Consider the following 17,583-nt stretch of genomic DNA (forward strand, 5'->3'; position numbering starts at 1 on the left):
GTATGCAAAGTTGCCTAAAATAGTGAGCAAACCTATATACTTGTGCTTGTTTCTACTATATGGGGGGAAAATATTTATAATAGAGGTGCACAAAACACCACATCCTACTGATGTTATTTAACAAAAATCAATTCATTATAAAAAATTACCTAATATGATAATAGCCATACTAGTATACATAAAAAAACACTGCTTTGACCCCCCCCCCCCGCATCACCTGCGTAATGCCTTTAACTTTAAAATACTGCTAACTGAAACATATTCGTTAAGCCCAGGAAAATGTATGCAGAAGTCCTAATCTGCCATAAAAGTTCTTGCTCTTCAAGTAGTAACTGCCACGGTCCACCTCTTGGGTCTAATCGAATTTGTTGTAATACTGCGAAAGTAAACTTGTGTGATGGATTCTCCTTTATATGTCTTGCCAGGGCATTATTCATGTCGGCCCTACTTATGCTATAGTTGTGTTCATATATTCTTTGTTTCAGCTTACGCTCGGTTTTCCCTATGTGATAAGAGGGACATGACTCACAACATGCTACATAGACCACTCCCTTAGAGTCGCAGTTAGGTCTACCGATAGATTTTTATACACTATCTCTAATCTTGATGTCAGTACCTACTTTGATAAACTTACATTGAGGGCATGCTCCACATTTCCTCATACCTAATGGTTCACGACGCATGCTTCTAACATCCTTATAACGACTCCTTTCCAGGATGTTTTTGAGATTCGAACCTCTCCTATATGTGAACCCAGGTCTAATGCCCAAAATTTTGCAACTCATTTGGTCTTCCAAAATGATTGCCCAGTTCTTAATAAGAATTTCCTTAATGGACTTAAAATCCAAGGAAAATGTGAACAAGAAATTCAAATGTTGGTTAATAGTTCGTCCTAGTGGCACCTCAATCCGTGTTTCATTATCTCTGTCATTATAGACAATTCTTGAAAGGAGTGGCCTAAAATGCCCTGACTCCCTCTTTGTTTTTACCTCAATAATAATATCAGTCAAAAGTGTATCTGGATAGCCCCTTCTCAAAAACATAGATTTTAATTCTTCACATTCCTCATAAAAATCTAGGTCTTCCGAGACCATTCTGGCTGCCCTTACGAGCTGACCTTTGACAATGGTCTTTTTCTGATGATATGGATGATTACTTGAGTAATGTAAGAATGCATTGGAATATGTGGGTTTTCTATAGATGGTAGCCTTATATTGCCTCTTAGTACTATCTTTAGTTATCTTAACATCTAAGTATGTAATATGATCAAAACCTACGGTGTATGTAAATTCGAGGAAATCTGTCATAGCTGTAATACTCGTTACAAAACGTTGTATAAGTTCTGCCTCGCCCTTCCATATAAGGCACATATCGTCCTGGTATCTAGTGTACCATAGGACGTGTTCTTGGAACATATTGTTGTTAAACAGATAGTTTTGTTCCCAATGTGCCATAACACTATTGGCGAAACTTCCCCTACAGGGTGAACCCATTGCCACCCCAGTATTTTGCAAAAAGATTTCCTTGTTAAACATGATGTAGTTGTTAGATAACACTAAATCCAGCAGTGTCTCAACTAGATAGACCTTATTACCATCAGCTTTTTTATAAAGCATAAACTCCTTAGTCCAAGCTATCCCTATGGTCTGCGGGATAACAGTGAATAAATCCTTGACGTCTATAGTCAGGAAGATGAAATCATCACTATAATCAAGTTTGTTGATACTTTCCAAAAAGCTCCAGGAATCCCGACATATCTGTGGTTCATCACTAATCATAGGTTTCAAAATGCTATCTATAACCTTAGCACATGCATATGTTATAGACCCTCTTCCATCGACAATAGGTCTAAATGGAGGATACACAAGATCCTTATGCAATTTTGGTGTACCAAAAATGTTCAGGATCCTAGGAGCTAACATGGACAGGTACTGGAAGGTGTCTATTGACCCCTCCAAAAATAAATCATCCAACACATCTCTAATCCTTTTATTGGCTATGTTGACTTTGTTAACACTAGCATGACTGTAAGCATCAGAACACAAATATTGGCACATTTTACTTTCATATGCTGTTTGGTCCATAAACACTAACCCACCACCTTTATCAGGCTTCATAACTCTGATATTACACTGATTCAACAACCCAATAAAATCATTTTGTTCATCACTAATATTAGTGACGTGGGGAGACTTCCTAGACCTCATATCTACAAATCTCCTCAAATCCACCTCGCACATTTTTTCAAACATACTTAAAGTGGGTTGCAGTGGTGGGTTAAAAACACTAGACACCCTCAGTGTGTTAGTTAACACTGAATTGTTACCCATTAACACAGCCAAGTTTAATTTATGGACATACAGCTTAAGGTCAACAATAGTTTTAACAACATTCATTTTTTGATCAGGAACAAAAGATAGACCTTTGGCAAAAATATCAACTATATTTTGTCCAATATTAAAAATGCTGTAATTAAAAATTTTGAAATCCCCTTGTGAGCTCAATAAAATCTGGTGTCCTCCAGATTCTATTGCATTCATCTCTTTCTCCTGTTCCTGCGGTTCCCCCTCCAACCCAGATTCCTTTGATTGTTCCAATTGTTGTGCCTTGGGCGACTGTCCATTTGAAAACCCTGACCATTATCATAATCATGGAGGTCTGAGTTACTGGCCTGTGCCTAATTAACACCTTGTTGGCGAGCGGTGTTGTTCCTAATCCTTTCACTACGACGCACAGGTGATGTGTGTACATTTTCTCCGTTAGCCCTAGAATGGTCGTCGTTAGATACAGGACTAGGCCTATTATTGAGTAAGCCCTGGTGAACAGTCATATGGGAAACCAAGGGGGGTGGGGGACAAGCCTTGTTGGTGGCATACTCAAAAAGATCTCTTTCAATTTTCTTTTTCTTATTAACCAAAAGTTTACTCATAGTAGCATCGATACTAGTATAGATTCTAGTGTAGTCATATTTATATTAGGCAAATTCAGAGTCTCTACAAATAGCATGCTCCATAATTTCAAGCTCCAATTTCAAATTAATAATTTGGCCATTATAAAAATTCATAAGTGCATGTAAAAAGTCAAAACCCTGATTATTAAACAAGGCAATTAGTTCATACTGTCTCAGTCCCTTAGGGATAATCTTTTTAACAATGCATTCTTGAAAGTAAGCTACTTCCAGCTGTAGCTTACGACATTTAAACAATTTCTGGTCAAAATTGCTAAGTAAAACAGTTATGCTACTCACTGGCACATTCGGTGCATGCTCTTCTTCACTATTTGTTTCAATGGAAAAGAAATCCTTAGAATTAAGAAAGTTAGCCATAGAAGGTATGCTACAGTCGGATGCAAGCCAATTAAAACAAGCTGCAGCATTTCCGGATGTGTGCGTGGGTGAAATCACCCGGTTCACTTCTCCTCTTGCTCCATTCGTATTTGCATTAGGTGTAACAGGCTGCGATCCATCCTGCCTGTTACTCGTAGTTGGATTGTCCAATCCCAATGTTATACCAGAATTAGGTAGGCTCTCCTGAGACCTACCTGCTCCTTCAAGCTTCTGTGACAGGGATTCAACCCTGCCAAGTAAAACATTAACCAGCTTAGTTAGATTCCCTATAGCATTCTCTTCTGGGGAATTTGTAACAGGTTCCACGGAACCGTTCTGTTGCTGGGAGAATAACATTTGTGAGCCTCCTTCATTTCCACTCACCATCCAAAACAAACATGATTGAAATTTAACAAACTAATCCAAAAACAAACAGGTAAGCTAATGAAATGTTGTTGCTTATCCAATTGTCAATCATGAATCAGCATTTAGATAAAAACTTTTTTATTGTAGTTAATGCTTTCAAAGGGATCCGTGTCCCAAGTTCTTCAGACAAAGTTAAAAAATGAAACCACACCTTATATATACATTGATTAAAAGTTAAATATCTAATTATTCAGTTAATGAAATCAGTAAACAATTTAATATATCCACTACTAGTCAATACTTAGAATTCAATATTTAAAGTAGCCAAGTATTACTAATCAAATATAAACTGAATCTCAAAAACATCCTGGAAAGGAGTCGTTATAAGGATGTCAGAAACATGCGTCGTGAACCATTAGGTATGAGGAAATGTGGAGCATGCCCTCAATGTAAGTTTATCAAAGTAGGTACTGACATCAAGATTAGAGATAGTGTATAAAAATCTATTGGTAGACATAACTGCGACTCTAAGGGAGTGGTCTATGTAGCATGCTGTGAGTCATGTCCCTTTTATCACATAGGGAAGACCGAGCGTAAGCTGAAACAAAGAATATATGAACACATCTATAGCATAAGTAGGGCCGACATGAATAATGCCCTGGCAAGACATATAAAATGAGAATCTATCACACAAGTTTACTTTTGCAGTATTACAACAAATTCGATTAGACCCAAGAGGTGGACCGTGGCAGTTACTACTTGAAGAGCAAGAACTTTTATGGCAGATTAGGACTTCTGCATACATTTTTCCTGGTCTTAAAGAATGTGTTTCGATTAGCAGTACTTTAAAGTTAAAGGCGTTATGCAGGTGATGCAGGGGGGGGTCAAAGTAGTGTTTTTTTATGTATACTAGTATGGTTATTATCATATTAGGTAATTTTTTATAATGAATTGATTTTTGTTAAATAACATCAGTAGGATGTGGTGTTTTGTGCACCTCTATTATAAATATTTTATGCGTGTTTTCCCCCCATATAGAAGAAAGAAGCACAAGTATATAGGTTTGCTCACTATTTTAGGCAACTTTGCATACGGAATTCATCTTTGTTAAACAATATCAGCATGACGTGGTGTTTTGTACTTATTTATTATAAATGGTTTATGTGTGTTTCCCCTTATATAGTAGAAACAAGTATACTTCATTTAAAGTGATCATTTAACCAAAGAGCATAGATGTGGTTTTAAAAACATATGCATACAATTAGTAACAGGTGGTTTTGCATATAGCGTAAAAATGTTTTTAAAATATTTTAATAATTTACAGTTTATATTTGATTAGTAATACTGGGCTACTTTAAATATTGAATTTGAATTATTGACTAGTAGTGGATATATTAAATTGTTTACTGATTTCATTAATTGAATAATTAGATATTTAACTTTTAATCAATATATATATATATATATATATATATATATATATATATATATATATATATATAAGGTGTGGTTTGATTTTTTAACTTTGTCTGAAGAACATGGGACACGGATCCCTTCGAAAGCGCTAACTACAATAAAACTCTGGCATTAATCCAGTTTGGATTCGTTAAAGGTAGCTCATACCTATTAAACATAGTTGACTTCTTCAAGAAAGTCACCAAGGCCCTGGATGAGGGAAAGGCCATGCATAACACCTATCTTGACCTAGCCAAGGCATTTGACACAATCCACAACTCAGGTATTATAGAGAAATTCTCCCAGTTGGAAATTAACCCCTACATTAGCAGATGGGTAGCCAACAGGCTCACTGACAGGACTGCGGCTGACCTTATTCACTGTTGATTGCAAATTGGTAGGAATCATTGAGTCCCCCAATGGTGTTAACATAATGTAGACAGGGTTAATGCAGACAAATAGTTGGTGCCAAAGCCACAGATTAAAGATAAATGCAAAAAATGCATTATTATTCTGTTTGGGAAAGCTGACATCCCAGTTAATTACATTACAGACAGCAACACCCCTAAGTGTAAACCCATTGGTACGTGATCTGGGTACTCAGGTTGATAGCAATCTGAACTTTAACCACCATGCATCCACAGTAGTAAAGAAATTCTTCTATGTAGTTCATCTTATAATCAAAGGCATTGCAGCTAGATCTGAAGGTGTTATAATTCCATTGTACTTGGCCTTCATCAGACCAGTAATTGAGTACAATGCTACCTTTTGCATCTACCTTCCCAGACACCTGAAACAATTTTAGTGACCACAGAGGTTTCTCACCAAGCACCAAGAAATTAAAAGAGTACACAAAACAAGTCTTACACAGAAAGACTGAAAGGCCTGTCATTGCATTCTGTCTCCTACAGGTTGTTAAGGGGAGCCATGTGCCTGGATTACAGGTTAGTCTTTGACCTGGCCCTGATGAAAATGCTATACATTCATAAATCAAACTGCATGAAGGTCACTTGCTTCAGGGATCTTAACCTCTGACATGAACAAGTCATGCTGAAAAAATAGATACATCTCCCAAAGACTGCCACTTTTCTGTAACAAGCTACAAGTTCACATGAAACAGAGGCCTTACCTGACCCTCTTCAAATGCAGCCTAGATCAATGGATGGGTGACCATAAATTCACTCCTAGGGTGGCTCTCCTCTCCCTCCTGGACAGAGGAAACCGTTATTAACTGCCATAGACCCTTCCCTCTGCAAACTTTACTCACCTAACCACTGACAATTGGAGCAACTTGGGATAAATATGGCTAGGCTTGTAAGGGTTATAGAGCTGTTAGCCTTGTAACTTTCTATGAACCTATGATGCATTCTGTGACTCACTTCCTACCCTTTACGACATGTATACTGCTACCACAACTGTTATTGTATTCACTTTCAGTACTTTTAGGAAAAGTATGTAGATGTGTTCTGTAACTTATTTATTTTTCCACTGATTTTTGTATTTGTTTTTCCAGTATTTATGGACTGGAAGTTTGGCACATGCCCTTGTGGAAATCAAAACTTTATTGGTTCCTTTCACAGAGAAAGGAATTTGACAGTTTGTGCATTTGTTGAAATGCCATTTCAGAGAAATCAGCTTGAGTAAGTCAGATTTGTTTAAACGTACTATCACTTAAGCAAAGTAGACCCATATATATATATATATATATATATATATATATATATATATATGTGTGTGTGTGTGTGTGTGTGTGTGTGTGTGTGGGTACACTCACAATTTTCTCAACATGCTAATATCTAAACACTGGGTCTATATCAGAACGGCGAACACTTAGGTTGTCAAACGTCTAAACATTGACACCTAAATGCTGAACGCTCAAAACAGCGACCGGACAATTACGCAATTTTTTTTCCTCATGAAAAAATTTGCTTGGCCAACAAAAAGAAATACTTTAAAACTCTAATCGAGTGTGGGCCTTCACCAACCACACCCCCAGATGTGAGGCGCTGTGCCCCCACACCCCCTAATTAAATATACCAACTCCAAAATCACTTTACATCAGGGAAAAGGGCAAATCCCCAATGACAGCCAAGCAAATTATTTCCCTGGGAAAAAAATTTGTGTAATTGGCCAGTCGCAGTTTTGAACATTTGATGTTTAGGTGTTTGAAAACCTAAACATTTGACAATACAATAGGAACCCTAAACACTTTATATCGACAAAAAAAATCTAAACTCTGTACTAACAAATATCTAAATTATGAAAGGATTTATACACTTTCTCCACTGTTGTGCAACTTCAAAGTTGGTATATAAAATTAGCAGAGGGTCTGAGGGGTGCAACACAAAATGTCTACAAATCTAACCACATACAAAACCAATGTTGCACCTCCCATGTAGAAGGGTGTATCCCCCGCCCCTGCTAATTTTATATACCAACTCTGAGGTCACACAACAGTGGAAAAGGGTATAAATCTTTCCTTAGTATAAATTCAATTTTTTCAATATTTCTGAGTTTAGATGTTTTTGTGTTTAGATATTTATGTGCTTAGATAGCCATACCTCTCAACCTCTTAGCAAAAGACATCTGGACAAAGCTTGACATAATGGGGGGACAAAGGCCCAAAAATAGGGACACATTTTTACTATTGCTGTTGTAAACTTAGAAAGTTGATATAACAGAATTTGTAGAGTCTTACAAACAATGAAAAATAAAAGGCAGCTGTTGCAAGACAAAAGCAATGCTTGGTAGGTGGTAAATCCTTTATATGCAGAAAAACTCCAAATCCAAAAAATACAGACAATGTTCATCCAAGATAAAACAGTGCAGGCAAACACAGCGGTATTTATTTGGAGTTTTCTGCTTATAAAGGATTTACCACCTACCAAGCGTCGCTTTTGTCTTGCAACAGCTGCCTTTTATTTTTCATAACAGAATTTATGTTAGAATGCATTTTCTGAAGGATGTGAAGTCTGAAACTCAAATGCATATCATTATTTAATGACTTTAATCCTTAAATCATCCCAGTGATTTGTCCAAAAAAAAAACTCAGTTTTTATGAGGAACAGACCAAAAATATGAGGCAAAAATCTTGACATTCTGCAAAAATCTGTACGGTTGAGAGGAATGAACTTTGTCAGTGTAGAAATGTTTGGGTTTAGATATCTTTTGTCAATATAAATTGTTTAGATATTAGTGTGTTTAGATAAATGTGAGTGTAACCATGTGTGCATATATATTTACACACACACACACTCACACTCACACTCACACACACACACTCACACACACACATATGTATGTATATGTCTATAGGGGTGTGTATGTATTTACGTTATTTGTAGTGCACAGAGTGCAACAATTATGCTACAAGTTTTGGAAAGGACAGCTTTGTTTAGCATTTCTTCTTTGTGGGTAAGTTGCTTGTATTATAATACACATTGGAATATCACAGTTTAATTTAGTACTTATATTCCTTTTATTTAGTCAAACCTTTATCAGAATAAAACACATTATCTGTCTTACCTTAGAATAATATACACTTGTGTAATTAATAAAACACTGGGGAAACTATAGTTATATGTACTACAAAGAATTATAATTGGTTTTCTGATAACTTGCAGTGCATGGAACAAAACTGCAAAAAAATGTGAAAAAAAACAAAGATGTTAAGCGCAATGTCAGAAAGGTGATTAACAGATGTGTGTTAAGCAACCCTAAGTATTGTTAAGATCAGGTCTCACTCTAAGGATTAACAGTGAACAGTGCTGGCCAACAAAATATAGCAGTAGAAGGTAAAACATCCTCAAGAGCTTTTAGATACTTTGCTCTGCCGTTCTTATAAACACAATGTGCAACAAATTGAAGTATCTTAACAGCTTTAAATTATTTGTTCTTCAGGGGAACATGTTGTTTCTGCCTTTTGTCTGTTTAGCAGCCATAAGCATTTTAGTGGCTTTCAAAGGCTTTGAAAATATGTTGCTTCCTATACTTTTTTCTGTAACTGATAGTACATGGATCAGATAAAGTACTTTGCACTAAAAAGGATTATGATTTGGTCTTAGCAATGATGATAGAACCAGATGTTTTTTGAAAAACCATGTGATGTACATTGCAATAGACCAACCCAAAGGACTGCTATGTCTATACCCTAAATTTCAGCAAATGCATGTCAATCTGCAGTATAAAACATGTCCTTACAATGTGGTGCTTCAGAAGTGGTCCGCTGTATTATACATTTTACATTCTCTGAAACCAGACAATACATTTTATTCCATATTCCAGGCCTTTCTGATGCACAAGTGCTGGTAGAAAATAACTTAGGCTTTACTCTCAAGTGGTGAATTTCTTGACATCAGTGTTTTACACACAAAACAAGTTGACATCAGTGTTTTACACACAAAATAAGTTGGTTAATAATCTCCATAGTGCATAGAATGCTGAAATTGTACTCCAAAACTAAGGAAAAGACAAGCTTTTATGCACATTTTTGATGGAGAGATGTTTATCAAGCTTTTAATAAGACCTCCCTCCTCACCACCTTTAGGTCTAGTCTCATGTTAACAGCTGTCAGCAGTCACCACAGAAGATAGGTGAAAAGCTGTCAAACACTTTATTCAGACTTTCTTTGCACATAATGCAGACTTTTAGTTTTTTCAACCTTAACCAGTCTGAGGGAAATATTTAATGGCTTCCCACTGCTATTATGTGGTGGCCATCTCTGTGTGACAGCAGTGAATGTGTTACTGCATTCAAAACTCTCTAATTGTTTGTAGTATATGGGGACAGGTAAAGCTTTATGTACTGCAAGTAGTTCTGATAAGATCTCTCAGATCAGAGACAAGCTTGTAAGGTGTTCACAATATGGTTATCAACATCCAGCTGTTGTTATTAACACATAGCAGGCTGGGTATGTTTGCAAACCAAATCTGAATCCTGTCTGCTATGTGATTTTTGACAAGGATGTCCAGATTGACCTGTCAAGTTTTGCTTCACTCTGATCTTCAGAAATTTCTGACTTCCATGTCTCAAATATATAATAAGTTGGTTGTGATCAGAGACCAAACACATATTCATTGATATTTATTTAAAATAACTGTACTGGATCTATGGGTCCTCTTTTAAATGTAACCTAATCAGATAAAAGTTTTCATATAAGAGACCATTATATTTAAATTCAGTTGCAAAACTCTGTCACAGATTCTACTGTATATCACGTTTGAGTACCAAACATTATACTATAACCATCAGTTACTAGGTGAATGATTAACATGGTTATACAAGGCTGGATTTAGGCATAGTGAGGCCCTAAGCTATGGGAATCTGTAGTGTTCTAACAGACAATAAGGCCGTGTAGCAAACTGAACTTAACAAGAATACTACCAAGATATGTAACAAACCCGTGTTACAGCCATGGCAGAATTGCTTTGTTAGAAATATGCCTTTAATTATTCATTTTCAATACTATTTTAACAGGAAAATAATAAAGCAAATTCCCGTGACTGTATGCAATCTCTAGAAGCAGAATATTGTTGCAATTTATTAATTAAAAGAAACTGAAATGTAATTGTCAGAGTATAACATAACATAAAGCGCAAGAAGCCAGTTAGTTTACAACATTTTCTGTTTTGCTTTATGAAAGAAAACCCCTGGCTATTGCATTGAGAAGATAAGCTATGACTTCATTTTCAGCACAAACTGCAGTAAGATTGTCTTTATCCATTGTTGCTTGCAGCTCATTTGCAGTTCTGCTTAGTCCTGAAAACAATTTTTCCTCTGAACAATTAGCTACCACTGGACATAAAATACCAGTCGGATTGCATCATTATTAGAAACAGATAAATATACCTTCACTTGGATGATGACCTGACATAGACATTGGTGGCACAGATGTCATTTTCCTGAATGATTTGACTTGATGAAAGCATAGAGGTACCTTTGCTGTCCAGTGAGATTGACATCAGCATTATGTGGATAACCTTTCATCAGACATTCTACAGCCTCGCACACCTATTTCACAATTAAGCTAAAATGAAAACAATAACTTCTGGTCATTAAATGCAATGTGATTGCAGGCATGAGTCGATGAATTAAACTGACCCAGTGGGTTAACTCACCGAGGCACAATTAGCCATGGCAACTCAGCAAAATAGGAGAAAATAAAATGTTTCAAGAAGGGGGAGGTGACTGGTGCATGCACATGAGAAGAGGACCAGATGTGTAAAAAAAAGAAAGGCTGGGTGTCAATAAGCTGTCTGCCAACAAATGCATTAGAAAGGATTGGTATCAAAAAGAAAAAAACAAAATCTGGTTTTGGAGACTGTATAATGTGCAATATAATGGTCTGCTTCTGAAGGACCACGATGTCAGAATACATGGTTTGTGCTGTAAATTGACCAGTGTTTGATGAACATTAAGAGTACAGGCATACCAGTCCCTCGGGGATTGCCTATTGTTATATACACTAAATGATTCCTGAAAAACAGCTGGCAGGTACACTCCTATCAACAGTATGTGTTAAAGCATACACACATACCAGCAAGAAGACGTAAGTGCAAGGAGTACATTCAACACAAAGGGTAGGAGTGATGGTTTACTGGGAATGAAAGTGAACATGTTCGACTTCATAACATTAGCCATACCTAGTGTCTGCCTCCACTAAATTTAAGCCAACTGAGCATTGTCAAATGCCTTAACTGTACATGAGCCATAGCTACCTATTTACCTGTCTGCATATCTGATGTACTATACATATAGCAGTGAGTGTGTGTGTGTGTGTCTGCATTTGTCTGTGTCACAATGGCTTACGACAACAGCACTCATGCAGATGAACAGTATTCAGATCACATTTAGATTCTGGACTGGGGTACCTTCCCTATGTTACATCCCTGACCCCTTACACTTGCATCACCTGACTGTGATCACTCATTTAATATAGACATGAGATGCAGCGAGCCTCAACTGCCAGAGAAGTGTTCAGGCTTTCTCTGAGTATTAAAAAGTTACTATAATACTTTACAGAGGTAGAATACCTCCTACCCCCGAAACAGGCATCTTAAACAAATATACAAGCACACACACTTATACACACACACACACATGCACATACTCGCATGTGCACACATATATATGTGCACACACATGCACCCCCCCCACACACACACGCACACACACACACAGTATCCGTGTGCAAGCATAGATACAGCCACACGCATGCAGTCACACACAAACATGTACACACTCACACACACGTATACACATGCATGTGCACACATACATACAGGCACACACATGCCACCACACACAAACACACTTAAACACATAAATGTGTATGCACACATACGTAAAGGTACACACACACACACACACACACACACACACACACACACACACACACACACACACACACAGACACACACACTTCATACAACTGATATTATTTTTATTTCTTAGTTTTTGGTCAAACACACATATTCGCTATCAGATTTCTGAATTTAGCCTGATAAGACATTAACTATTCAGCATTGTTTTATGTGGTAAGTGCTTGCCATTTTCAAACCTTCACCTGCCTCTGCTTGAACAGATGCAGGCCTCCTCATGAAGGATGGCCTCGCTACAGAAGATTAGGTGAATTAATACAACTTGAACTACTTCCATTTATGGTATTGAAATGTTCTGAATTCTAATGAAGCTAGTGTAAACCTCAGGAGTAGTTGCAAACAGATGAAAAACTATCTGCTCCCTTTATACATATTTAGTATTAATTTTAAGTTATAACAAGCAAGTAAAATCCAAGCAATAAATTCTTAACATAAATAATTTATGAATTTAAGGAGTTACTACAATGATTCATTTAATTTGCTCCCCAACTGTCCTTACATTTTTTATTTTGGGTAAGTTCACTTGCCATATTATTTCTAATAGGGTCATAGGATCACAGGTAAGTACTAGGAAATCAGTCTGCTGACCATGACAAGCCTTGCCAAAAAAAACTATTACATTTTCCATCCAGCTTCAAGGAGGTCAAGAGAAAATAGACTATGGAAGAATCTGATACAGTTATCCAGGCTTACCTCAAAAGTGACAAGGGTGCCACTCTCCCTGATATGTAATGAAAGTTTATTCCAGAGGTAGGGATACCTTGTGAAATTAATCTATCATGCCTATGTATTTTAGTTTTCTGTTGAAGAAAGTTTAATTCATTTAACAGGGTATTTCAGGTACCATTTGTTTTGTGATGGAATAGGAGTTCAGTGGGGTTGGATCTTTCATGGCTCGAAAGGATAAAAACAGATCTCCAAAAGAGGAGTCCATAAGAGACTGAGTAAGGAGAAATGACTTCCAGTCTGTCTGGATATCTAATATTTTAAGGCTACTTATCTTTCTAGTTATGAATCTTTGAGGTATCTCAAACTGAGTGATATATTTAGACAAATACATGCCAAATAGTGCATTATATTCAATAAGTGCTCTGATAAGTTATGAATAAAGAAAAAGCAAGATTTTGGATCTAGAGGAGATGCTTTTTGAAATTTTATGATCAAGATAGATGACTTTTCAAACTAATGCACAGGCATGGTAGCCAAATAATAAGGAATTATCAAGAAGAATGCCTAGATGGCAGTGTCTGTTTGGAGGGCTGGATCACCCATATGATATATGAAAATGTTTTGCAAGCCAAAATGAACTTAACTATAGTTTTCACACTTAATTTGAAACCACTTTCCTTGAACTGCAGTTTTTATATTTAATTTGAAACCACTATCCTTGCATCTTTAGTAATGGATCCATCAGCCAAGGACTACAGCAGAATGTATTTAGCTCATCAAGTAACTGAAGAACGTATGCTTCTGAGAAGTTCTTAAACACATAGGTATTCAATGGGGACATACCACTAGTTTTAAAGGAAAAGGTCACTAATCCATCATCTGATTTAGCAAGTCAGGGTGATAGAAATGGAGATGCAGAAGAAGTAGCCATATTTAGGAGGACTATGTGTGGAGACATGCGTGAATGGGCGTACCTTCATTGAAGGTTGTGCGTCAGGCCTGGCAAGCTGGTTCGTAAAAATCTACTGCCAATCATTAGCGGACCGGAGTTCTACTGTGGCGACCCCTAACCAGGAAAAGCTGAAAGATACAATAACATCAAGCATATCTGAGGCCCTGGTAAAACAGTTAACTAATTGAAAAGTAGAGTAATCATTTATAATGGCAAGAAAGTGTTGTGCATGTCATTCACTGGCAGTGTAAGTCTGACAGCTTTTTGATGGATAACCACAAGAAAATCAGCCCCAGCATGAAACAAAGCCAATCCAATAAAACATACTGGAACAGGATACTGGATGGAAATAATTTTAATAAAAAACAAGTATTGAGCGCTTTTGTTTCCACAAAAGCGAGACTTCATCAGAATACATAGTTACACTCAATTACCTTGTTTGAATATCTTGCCAAACAATACATGTGTGTATGACATATTTTTTATTTCATGTTTATTCCCTTTAAGGAATTTTTTATGTCATTAATAGTAAATGAAAAGTGGGCAGGTGATTTGTATTGCTAACCAATTGTATTGTTTGGCAAGATATCTAAACAAGGTAATTGAGTGTAACTATGTATTCTGAAGAAGACTCTCTTTTGTGGAGATGAAAGCGCCCAATACTTGTGTATTTTTTATTAAAATTATTTCCATCTAGTATCCTGTTCCAGTATGTTTTATTGGATTAGTTTTTTGATGGATAGTTGAAGTTCCCAGGCAGAAAGAGTGTTTAGTGATGATTTCAGCTATTGTGTTAAGATAGCTATCATGCTTATAATGGGACACAGAGGTGTTCTCTAACCAGCTATGAAGTGGTAATTAGTGTTGTTAATGGTGATTTGGATATCTAGGCATTCAAATATGTCCTGATGAATCTGTCATGAAGTGATTGTGTGTGTGTGTGTGTGTGTGTGTGTCTTTCGGCTTTTCCCGGTTAGGGGTCGCCACAGCGGAACTCCGGTCCGCTAATGATTGGCAGTAGAGTTTTACATGCTGGCTTGCCGGGCCTAACGCACAACCTTCAACGAAGGAACGCCCATTCACGCATGTCGTCACACAGTAGACGCTTTAACTGAGAATCGAACGGCCAATTGTTAACAAATGCTAATACTCCCCTACAATTGCCATTATGTCTGAAGACATAATAAGCACTATCCCCAGAATAGAGAGAGGGATTTCATTACTCTGAAACCATGTCTCTGCAGCTACTGGCATTTGAAAGAGTTCAATTTGCAGGAAAGATTTAAGATCAGGCACTTTTCTTTTGATAAGACACATGACACTTTAATGTGTTACAAATTAGAATTCACTATGTTGTTGGAATGTCCCCCAGATGGACTCTGCCTACAACGTCACTATAGAGGCGGTAAAAGGCTTTAGACTTGATGTGAAATCCTTGTTAAGAGAGGTGGAGACCATTCTTGGCAAAGCAGAAAGTTTGTCAGCCATCTCCTCCTAAACAGGCACATACTAGAGTCCTTTGGAATGACACCAGATACATACCCAGTTATTAAAGCCAATTATCTAATCTTTGAATTTCAAAATAATTCTGAGTAATGCTAAAATACACCCCAAGATCAGTATCTTTTCTGCCTCAGACAAATGCATAACAAGCTCAGTCATATCCTTCTGCATGTCCCTCAAAGTAGAGCACCTAAGGTCATTCAGCCTCACATGGATGACTATCCAATCATAACTGTATTTGTTTGGCTGGAGGGATGTAAGAGCCCTAGTTATGTCCACATCCTGGCAACAGAAAGACTTCTGTCACTGTATTTCTTATCCAGCATGGTGAAGATGTTGTCTGTTTGCCTATCAATAGTCACTTATTACTGAAGCATTACCATGGTTAGATGTGGCCTCAGTAGGACATAAAGGCTTGAAGTCTGCAGCCTTTTGACTCTCAGAGGTGTACTGGCTATGGGTATAACACATGAAGGTCTATGTGCTGTCGTGTGAACTAATGTCAAGTTCCTTAGGCTTTAGCCTGGGAGCTTAGGCAGTGTTCGCAGAGTAAGCTAGTTGAGTAGAAGTGCTCTGTGCTTTGTGGTTATGTGTGTAGTTCTTATTGTGCATGTTCTGAGGTGAGGAGGTAGTCCCCAAGTTAAGTAAACACTTACACCTCTCACATAATGAATCACTGTGAGGTAACATTAAAGTGTTTTTGGTAAGTATGAGGCCTCAAAATACGTAACGCCTTCAGGCTGGCTACTGAAGGTTTAAAAGCTGATTGAGATTCTATATTGACCAGGGCTGATGAAGGAATAGAAAAAATAGCATAGTTAATAACTTACTGTTGGAATAAGATGGGGGGGGGTAAGTGACGGGACAAGAAAATTAGAGAAAATATAGGATACAGTTAAAGGATTAATTAATATGAGCTATGACTACTGTAGCATTCACATGTTCAAAACAGAATAGGATCAATGGAGACTCTTTTTTGCTGTAGGTCTTACTTATCTTATTGACAGCCATTTTCAGAACACATTGATCAAAGCTTAAAAAATAGATTTAATTTCTGGGCAGAAATCCCTGCAATTTATATATATAAAGTAGATCAAACAAAAATTTCATGAAAACAAACATGTTTTTATATATTTCGTTTGATATGCAAAAGTTTGGATCAGCTATCTGAAATTGAGAATTTTTATCATGCAGACATGTTCACAGGTGAAGACAGAGATGATCAGAATGTTCATTATCAGATGTGTGCAGTGATGATGGTAATCCTGGCACTAAAACAAAGTGTGATGATGAAGCAAACCCATCATAGGATAAAGATCAGTTTATCAGTCAGTCCTCATCCATCCTTGTGGTCATTAATATCTCCAGGTAGTAATGTTATATTCTTAAAATAAGTAAATCATTTAAAATTTGTTTTCAGTAGGAGCATTTATTTAGTTACTCTGAACAAGTTATGCAAGAAGAAGATTTTTAAATATTGCCCAAACATAAAAGACAAACCAGTCCTAGATTTCAAAGGCTATGTCATGAAGTGGACTATTCAGAGTAAGCACCCATACTAATACTATATTCCAGTCAGTTCCTGCCAGGTATAGCAAGCTATTTAATTACTGCATTTGTGATTATAGTTCTCTGTAGAATCTTGAACGTGTATCTAATTATATTATTATGATACTTCTTTTGACTCAATGACTATAATTGGATTTCAAAGTTGTATAACACAAATATGTACTTTTCTTGACCATTAAAAAGATAAATTGGACAAATATCTGATGCAGGAAATCCATCTTTCTAAAAGCAGCTTGATAAGTTTAACTGGGTAGGACTTCAACTTGTGCTCTTTTCTTCTCTCTTATCTATGGAAAGACAATAAACTGTAAGTTCATTCATTCATTTATTTTCTAGTACCCACTGTATCTTAATAAGTTCAGCAG

Source organism: Protopterus annectens, chromosome 4.part1, assembly GCF_019279795.1.
Source record: "Protopterus annectens isolate FY-2018-M chromosome 4.part1, PAN1.0, whole genome shotgun sequence".
Lineage (NCBI taxonomy): Eukaryota > Metazoa > Chordata > Ceratodontiformes > Protopteridae > Protopterus > Protopterus annectens.